The sequence below is a fragment of the Haliaeetus leucocephalus genome, unplaced genomic scaffold (assembly GCF_000737465.1).
Source record: "Haliaeetus leucocephalus isolate CR32 unplaced genomic scaffold, Haliaeetus_leucocephalus-4.0 Scaffold92, whole genome shotgun sequence".
Taxonomy (NCBI): domain Eukaryota; kingdom Metazoa; phylum Chordata; class Aves; order Accipitriformes; family Accipitridae; genus Haliaeetus; species Haliaeetus leucocephalus.
In genome coordinates this window covers 9769751-9779620 of record NW_010972528.1, presented here as the reverse complement: position 1 = coordinate 9779620, position 9870 = coordinate 9769751, and positions in this window count along the sequence as shown.

Below are 9870 nucleotides of genomic sequence, written 5' to 3'. Positions count from 1 at the left end.
CGCGCAGGCGGTGACGACGGCCGGGGCGACCTGCGCCCGCGCAGGCGGCCGGGGCTGGGCGCCGGGTTTAACCCTTGGTGCGTGAGCGCTGCGCCTCGTTAAGCGGAGTGCCTTCGTGGGGAAGGAGGTCCAGGGAATAAACAACGAGCGGCGCTCTCCCTGTCGTTATGAGGGGCCAGCAGTACGTCAGGGCCGCTCCCGCGGCGCCGAAGCCAGGCGCGGGCCTGTGAGGGTGGTGCTGCCATGGCCTCTCCAGCCCTGGGGAACGGGGCACCCTCCGAACCTGGGCTGAGGTCAGACTTAAGGGGACCCACGCAAAACTCGCCTTCACGCGGGTCACGTGTCCAACATGCCAGCCATGGCTCCCCTCGTAAGCTGCGTGGGCAGCTGTTGGCAGGGCAGGAGGCCATGGGCGAGGGGGAGCCAGCCCTCTTCCTCTGGCCTTGCCTGATGACTGTGCGACAAAGTCATGAGGGACAAAAAAGGGTTGTTGGGTCCTTTTCGGCAAACAGGAGCCAAAAAAGGGGGGACAGTTGGTAGGTTCTGCTCACTAAAAAGCTTTTATAAAGAGTGCGTTACTACTCGGCAACAAGCCGGTATTTCTTTTGATATGCTATCTCCCCCGCTGCTGGTTAGGGTAGTAAATCCTAGCCTTAACCTCAAATTCCAGAGGCTGTGCTGGTAGAGGTAACCAAGATCCCCGTGTGTCCCAGGACGAGGAGCCTCCCTGCATACACCAGCGTTTCTGAGTTAATGCCTAACATGGCTGGCACTGGGGTGCCAAAGAGCTTGGTGTCCCTTATAAATCACAACTGTACTGGACTCTGGTTTAGAGGGAAGCCATCTCTAAGATCAAAATCCAAAGAAAAAAACATAAAACAGGGAAGTGGCGTTGCTTATCGCAACCATGAGGTTCTACAAAGGGGGAAGCTGTGGCCAAGGTAGATTGTTAGATTAGCCATTTAGATTAAGCTAGATCGGGACCATTTAATAATTTTAATTTCTGTTAGGTGTCTGAACAATCATGTTACTTTTATTAGGCAAGTCACGGGTTTATTTCAGCAGAGATCAGGGTGCAAAATTAACATTATTTCTAGCCAGAGTCAAAGAAACAGTCTTGCAAAATGAAATCTGGCTATTACTTATCTCTTTTATACTAACAAATTCTCTGACTTTGGAGAGTAAGTTGAGCACCAGATATTTCAGTTACTATCATGGGGAAATTTCTTTTTAAAAAAGTCTTGTCAATCATACCTTCTGTAACACAGGATGCCTCATTTTCTCTAGTCATCTACCACTTCTGTATGATCATGTACACTTGCAGTAGACAAGTCTGTTGTTTGAGTATTGATTTGTTAGCATCCTTCCCATAGTAACAGCATTGCTTTAGAGTCTGAACACTTGTGACGAGCAGCTTGGATATGTCAACTTTCAGTTCTTCTCCCTCATCCTGCGGTTGCTCCCACCAGAGATGCTGGGACATCCGTTTCCACCTTTCCATCCTGCAGCCCCCTCACATTCCACCTCTTGTTGCCTCATTTTTTTCTGCAGATCTCTCCCACCCAGGATTTAAAAATGTGGTGGTGCAGCCAGCCACTGCCTGAGCTCCCCAGGCCGTGGGCAGGCGCAGGCCCTCCCTCTCTGCCCCTTGCCAAAGTTCTTCCCATCGCCCTTCTCATGGTGGGAAGGAGGTTTTTTTTTCCTAGTCCCAGCCTGTGCTTCAAGGCCTCTCCAGCCATAGCCCTTGCTGCCATTGCAGGTACCTGGCTCTTGCATGCTCCTGTTCAGCTGTTCCCAGTAACTAACAGTGTGTCAAATGCTACCATACCATGCCTGTAATTGCACACCCAGCAACACGAGGTCTTTGTTTAAAAATCTGTCCCCATGTTTCTAGCAATCAAGGTCAAAAAATGAGGAAGGTGCTGCTCGCCATGGGGTTTACCCCCTCTGATATGTTGTTGCCCCTTTCCTCCTGGGACAGGACAAAGTCCCACTCACTGTACAACAGAGGTACCTTGAAACCAGAGCAGCCAATTCCTTTCCTTGCCAGTCTAGCCCCAACTCGTGCTGCCCTCTGCTCAGACGTGATGGTTCTCCAAATACAGAAGAGATTTATATTCCTGTCACGGGGAGATATTGGCTTAGCAGATAATTAAGCACTGCGTGGTAAAGGGAGCAAGTTACTGAGGCGGGGTATAGGAAACAATGATTTTGTTGAGTGCTGCTGTGGAGCACAAAGGCACTAAAGTGATCCCTAACAGGGAATGAAATCGTAGATCTCTCTGTGTGTAAAGAAGAAAGGGCCGGTCTCTGCAGAGTATTAAGCATGAGCACCAGTTGGTTTGTATCACAGACCTCCTGGCGGTTAAGTACGTTGCCACAGCAAGCGGATCTCTTGGTTTTACAAAGCATGGCCTCCTTGAGTTGTCATTGCTACTAAGAAAAGATCAATTTTCATGAATGGAGTACCAGTATAAGCGCTATGGGTCTTTAGGGCCATATGAGTGCTCCTTCACTGGATTTATGCTGCAATTCCTAGGGCACTTCAGGGATTAATAGTCAAATCGGCGTTGGCGGCACTGGTGTTGTAAATCCAATGATCCAGGCTAAACTGGTGCCTGGGGAAGCCAGTCTCTTTCAACAGCTCTACATCTTCATTTCCCAATTTATCTTCAGATATAACAGCTGAGGGAGTGAGATCAGCGTGTTAGTGTGTGTCCCAGCAAGAAAGCTCCACGTCAGGAGTCGAGACTCCCATCAAATAAACATGAAAAAGAATAGGCAAAGAAACTGAGAAACTAGAGAATAGGCAAAGACAGTGTGTAAATAAGACAGAGAAGGCTCAGAGAAATGAGGAAAGGTGGGTAAAATGTGAATATAAAATGAAGTGGAAATATGCAAAGAAAATAATTATAATGCATGTTCCCGAATGTGCAGCATCACCTGCTCCGCCTCTCTTAGTGTCTTGGACTTTTGAAGCTTTTTACTTCCAGTAAATCACTTTGGGAACAAGTTTATAGTGATATAAATCCCTAGCATATATTATTAATACCAAGTTATAGGTGCCAACATTGGCATTTCTTATTCTATTGAATCTATGTATGGCTTTATTTATTGCTCTCTACAAATAATAATAATTAAAAAGACCCTATGCAAAAACCCAACATCGAAGCAATCTAACTGTGTGCACTAGGGGGCCGTATTGCTGTACCTGTAGGTACTGTTGAATTACAGTAATGGGGAAAAAAACTTGTGCAGGTCAGGCTAGGTAACAGCAGTGTCCTGGGGAAAGTTAAGTGAATGTGAGAGCAATTATAGAAAGAGCTTTATATTGACAGTCACAGAAAGCTAAAACTTGAGATGCAGAGTGACCAAAGATGGTAATTAAAGATATTTGTGTGACACAAGAATAGAAGATAAGTGGTGTTTTTTTTTTTAAAAAGGGTAAGTATGTGAAGTTAACTGATGCGTGTAAAAAGTGACTGGCCTGTAATCACTGTTACGCTTTTGCTGATTGATACAAGAATAAATACCATAGTTCTCTAGAAGGACTGTCTCAGGAAGCATTTGAGCTCTCAAGATCAATATAGTTTATTCCTCTTGGCCAAATTGTATTTGCAGCTGCATTTGGTCCCTAGGGACATCCGTACTGGTGAAAATAATTTTCATTTAAAACCCTCTGATGTGATTTCCTCTATCCAAGTATCAAGCTGCTAATACAATTTCCACCCCCTTTCCCACAGTTGCGCTGAAGCAGCGAGCAGCCAGCCTGTGTAAGCCCTGCCCACGTCTCGCCGCCCCTGCGCGGCTGCCTTCTCCTGCCGACATCTCCTTTCGGCCTGCCAGGGAGCTCCGTGCCAGTGTTTTTAGGGCACCTTGGCTGACCGTACCCTGCGTACCCGGCTTCCTCCTAGTTCTGGCTGTGCAGCATCAGGGTAGTGCTGGTGTGCCGCACATTGCGGTACGTTTCCACAGATTTGGTACTTGTGGTTCCCTGGAAAAAACGGTCCAGGAAAGGGCCGTGTCTGGGGGGGTGGCGGTGGGCGGGCAGGGTGAGAATTGCTGTTCAGCCAGGTGGGTGGGTAGAGTATTTGATATTAGCAGCCTGAATTTTCATTTCATGTCAGTATAGGTTTGCTAGAGGAAAGTTTAAGTTTTGTGTGTGGAAGCCCAAACTCTTGCTTTATGGGTTTGGTTGACCGATTTTAGACGGCTGTGGTTGGTTAATGAGCATCATCTTTTGATGTACCCTGTGTCCCTCAAATGTTTCTTTTCCATATATTTTTCTGTAAATTCTTCTGCTTTATCAACTCGTCTTTAACTCACAGATTAGGATGAGATGTGTGTGTTGTCCCCGTCCCCCCCCCCCCGCTGAAAACCTATTCCTTCCAGCTGAAGGTTCATTGTTTCCTTACAGTCCTGGCTCCTTGTCATCTCAAATTGCAGCTACTGCCTCTGGGTAAATAAAAAAGACTGGCTTTTCTGTGTGCAAAGAAAACAAGAAAGCGTTTGGAAACATAATCCAAATAATGTCTCAGTGGCACAGTGTCCTGGTTTCAGCTGGGATAGAGTTAATTGTCTTCCTAGTAGCTGGTACAGTGCTATGTTTTGAGTGCAGTATGCGAAGAATGTTGATAACAGTGATGTTTTCAGTTGTTGCTGAGTAGTGTTTAGACTAAAGTCAAGGATTTTTCAGCTTCTCATGCCCAGCCAGCGAGAAAGCTGTTGCACACAGCCAGGGCACCTGACCCAAACTGGCCAACAGGGTATTCCATACCATGGGACGTCCCATTTAGTATAGGAACTGGGAAGTGGGGGCCGGGAATTGCTGCTTGGGGACTAGCTGGGTGTCAGTTGGTGGGTGGTGAGCAATTGCCCTGCTCATCATTTGTACATTCCAATCCTTTTATTACTACTGTTGTCATTTTATTAGTGTTATCATTATTAGTTCCTTCTTTTCTGTTCTATTAAACCGTTCTTATCTCAACCCACGAGTTTTACTTATTTTTTCCCGATTTTCTCTCCCATCCCACTGGGTGGGGGGAGTGAGTGAGCGGCTGCGTGGTGCTTAGTTGCTGGCTGGGGTTAAACCACGACACACAGAAATCAGAAGGCAAGTAATAATCCCAGAATGTTTTCGGAAAATTCCCGTGAGTTAAAAGCCGAGTTTTAAGTGAAAAGGAAGAAACAAGCAGGGTTTTTCGGAAGGCTGGGTGCCTTGTCAGTGCGGCTGCTCTCACTAGAGGGCAGCCCGAGACCGGGGGTCGGCTGCCTCCCCCCCCCAGCCCCGCCCCGGGCTCCCGGCTCTTGCGTACTGCCTGCTATGAAGTCTCGGTGCTTATTTCTACGTGTGGTTGTAATTCAGCTAACCGCTTCAAGTCCTAGTTTAACAATTGCTTCCTCTCTTGGAAGAAATTTGTCTGTTTGCAGCTTTTTTTTAGCATACAGGACTGCAGTTCTCCCATACACAAACCTCTTCCGCATCACACTAAAATTATCAGTGGAAAGAGGATTTTGAAGGAATTCAATTTCACCACAAGTTGAGGCCACTTTTTTAAACACCAATATATTCCTGTATCAAAATAAGAAGCTATATCCTTCTTAAAATATTAAAAATATGAGTGACCCTAGAATACCTGGGGATAACTACTGTAAACTAGAACTACTCAGCCTTGCCTTGCAGAGCAACACTGAAAAGGCAACACTTGCTCCCCAAAACAGTAATGAGGAGTCAGTAAACTGAGGCTTTGGCAGCTGACATTTGGTTTCCCTGTGTGCTGAGATCACGTATGATCCAAACACACATCAGGATGACAGACACCACTGCTGCTCCTGAACAGCTTGTATTTACTAATTAATACCAGCATTCTGCATTCATGTATTATTCCATGACAGTCTGTCTTACAGTCATTACTTTTGCCGTGCTTTGAGTCTCATTTAGATCTTGCTGAATATTTTATCTTAAAACATAATTAACGTTGGCTTATATGTGATAGGGATGTATGATGCAAAGTGACTATTAAAAATGATAAATTATGAAGTAATAATAGTCATTGGAGTTATAGCAGATTGAATAGTTTAATGTACTTAATTTGGTTTTGGCTAAATACATTAACATAACTCACTAAAATTAAAAAATAATACAAATAGAAAGGGTTTAGGCTCAAAAATCAATTGTGTTGGATTTTCATTGAAAAATTGAAAATTGCTTTCTGGAAACGGGTTGTCAAATTCTGCAAGCCTGTGTGATATGGTTTAGTTGTCTGGACTTGGCACGTTACCCATGGTAAGTAAGTTTTGGCCAAATATATGTTACTGTGTACTGCATATTACTATTTGCAATAGAGTGCAATGGAAAAATGATACCTCAAAGAGCTCTGTGCTGCAGTACTGTGGCTGCTGTGGTATTTGTGCATCCCTGTCAGCCAAGGTGCTTCCTCTGGCTACCTCCAAACCTCCTGGCACTGCCAGGCCACCCACAGGCTCAAGGACTGCACGTAGCGAGCTCCTAAACATAAAGAAGAGTTGTACATCTGCTGTGGGTAACTCAGCCTCAGGGCTCTGGAGTGAGACGAAGCAGTTTTTACTAGGACTAAGGTGACAGGAAGGAAGAGGCACTTTTCGCACAAGGCTTATGTTAAAATAATCTATGTTTCTGCTGCATTTTCCAGAAAGTGCTTAAGCGCTAACTGCTCGGGTCAGAGTCTGGGGAGAGGGCACCCTCCAGCTCAGGGGCCTCTCGCTGGGAGCATGGGGGCTGCTCCTGCCGCCCCAGCCCAGGAGGGAGCAGGAGGCTCCAGCCGTGCAGGGCAGGGTCTGCAGCACAGCCGCCTCCTGCACAGCTCAGTGCCAGCAGGTGCTTCGTGCCAAACAGCCAGCGTGCCTGGAGTTAGGAACTGAGATGAAATCCCAAGAAGGTTGAAAAGGTTTATTAATTAAACAGGTAAAAATTTCTCTTCTTTCCCTGTAATGAGGCGTCTTTCTCAAAGGCATCACTATCAGCAAGGCCCTGTTCCTGCCAGACTGTTTCGAAGCAACACACTTAGGCTGTCAGGAGAGAACGGTTCTTTTTAATAAAATGAGTCAGCTTGCGCACCCCCAAAGAGATGCATTGCTGAGTTCACACCCGTGAAGGCCTCGCCTGCCAAGGCACCACACAGCTTCAGGTCCTGCTGGTTTGAATGTGTGAGTTGGCGTGTTGACAGACAAGAGTCCTGCCGAGGGCGTGTGTGCGTCTCCACGAATTCAGGTAGTGCGACCCAGAGAAAAACAAGTGCAAACTATTTGTTTGTTGAAACTGGGCTGAATGAGCCCCGTTGCCACAGTCAACTCCTGTGCTAGCACTGAGTGTCCTGAGCTGCTGCCCGAGGCAATAAGAGATAATAGCTGTGGTGCGTAGTCATGCAGGTAGGTTACTTACAACCCATCGCACTGGCTGTGACTATGTTGGTAACGCATGTAGGCAGCGGGTTTTTTTTAATAATGTTCCTTGTATCTACATTAGCTTTTTATCAACCAGTTATAGAGGCATCAGTGACAGTGTCAGGTGTGGCCCAACCCAGCAAGAGGAGTTCAGGCAGCTCCCTCTCACTGGACTGCAGCTGAGGGCACTGAGCCACATGCTCAGGAGTCTCTCAGCGTTTCCAGTTGAAGTTTTCAAACATGGGAGGATGAAAAGTAGTCACAGCACCTGAAGGTTTTGACTCCCACTGCAGGCAAGTTTTTATGAGCAGTGGTCAATGTGGTCAGCTGCTTGCACAGAGCTAGTGGTGACACTTCCACCTCCTTATACATAATCTGATTTCTTCTGGACTGCAGGCGTGTGGTGGGGCAGTGAGGGGATTAATGCTGCTGGATTGCTTTGATAATTGAAAAAAAAGGCCATCCAAAGTCAACCAAAAAAACCCTGTTTGAGAAACAATAACCTGGTGCAATAGAAAATATTTTGTCTCTCTCTTCAGTAGAAATCTGATAAACCACAGAGGCAGGCAGGTGTCCAAGGAGATAAAAGTAATAAATGCGGCTGCAGTTCCGGAGTGAGCTAGCCTGTCAGGCTGGTAATTAAATGAAAAGCCCTCTCAGGAAATGCTGGAAGCTAATAGATATACATGCAGATGCCAATTCATTTGCCTCAGCAATGTATGTTAATTTTAGCATGAGATTCATTTATACATTTTGCAGTGGGACAAAATGGTGTGGGTGGGAGGGGGAGAGCTTTCATCCTGCCAGTGATTATTTCGGGTGGTAGAGATTATTAAGCACCTTATACTTCTTAAAACCAGAACAGTGGGTGAGAATGGGGGAGAGACAATGTTTAATCTAAACAGAATTAACTAATCACAGACTTCTAACTGACCCCAACCACAGTTGCAGACAGCTGCCAGGGGATCCTTTGCTTTGCCACAGCTCAGTAAGTACAGACCCCTACTTAGCAAGTAGCTTGAGCTTGTGTCACCCTGTGTTGGCGTGGTTTAAAAGGATTTCCAAGAGTTATGCAAGTGTGAAATTAAGAGTGCTGCAGTGGTGGATTGCACCTACAGGAAGAACAGCAGTTATCCGAGAGTACGGTAAGCTCAAGGATGGCGCACAGAGGAGGTGCAGTGAAGGACTGACTTCTATGTAAAAGTGCACTGGTAATCACTAAGAGAACTGCATGTGCCATCTGGGCTCCAGGCAATGAGTAAGTCTCTGCTCAGGACCCCGCCAGCTTTAGCGATGTGGCACTTACCATTGACAGAGCTGCCCAGTTCCTTCTGGTTTGTGGTTGTCCTGTTCTGGAAGAAAACTAATTCTGAGGCCAGACAGATATTGAAGTGGAGGAGATGTTTGCCTGATGCGGAAGGCGGTGAGGCGACTGTGACCCCGCTGTGTGCACGGGCAGTGTGTGTGTTACGGTCCCTCTTGGGGTCATTTTTGACCCTTGTGTCCAGTTTCAATCCTATTTGTCACAGCTGTCAAGCTCTCATAACATCCCTACAGCTCTCATGCACACAGCTGCCTGCATTAGAGGATAGATATGCCATTAACATTACACGCTCTGCCCCGTGATGCACCTGGAGTTGCTGGGACTTGCTGGTGTTGTGTGCCACCGCACCGGCCCTCCACTGCTGGCAGCGTGAGGTTCTGCTGGGTGCATGGTGCTTGTAGAAATGAGGCCCCAATTTACACTTCCAAGTGTGTGTTAAGGGCATGGCTATAGGTATTTCAGCTCTGAAACACACACTGCAGCATATCAGGCTTCTTTAAAAAGTCTTCTGATCTGTAAAACTATCAGCATGGAGGCAGCAGAAGCAAAACAGATTTTATTTTCTGCCTTAGAGGAGGAATACTCGTTTGCCCTTCAGTGTGATTACAGCCCATTTACCAACACTTCTTTTTGAATTTCAGACCTATGTTTTGGAACAGTCACAAGCAAGAAGTGTGGGGGTTTTTTTTTGTTTGTTTTTTTCAGAGCCTGGAGCAGTCAGCACAAAGGTAAAGTTTATTTAACAGAAAGAGTAGTTCCAGCTGAATTCATATCGTGAAATTACAGGTCCATTTAAAGCAAAATAGAAATGGTGGCAGGTTAAGGTCAGGGAAGGAAGATAATGACATACCGCAAAGTGCATCCAACAACTGTCTTAAAATTTTTAAGTTTTTATAGGAAGTTTTTCTTTTCTTTGTATAATTATGCAAAAGAATAGAACTTAAAAAAAAAAAAAGTAAGAGATGCTTGAAAGCAAGCTTGAGGCTTGCTCAGGGATTGCAAGTGGAGACACTATAAATGGCGTCTCAAATGCTGACTGATTCCAGAGCTACGGGCTCTGTCCTTCCTGCCATGGACCAGGATGGACGTCTGTGACCTTTCTGCCTGCACATGTCCCCCCAGGG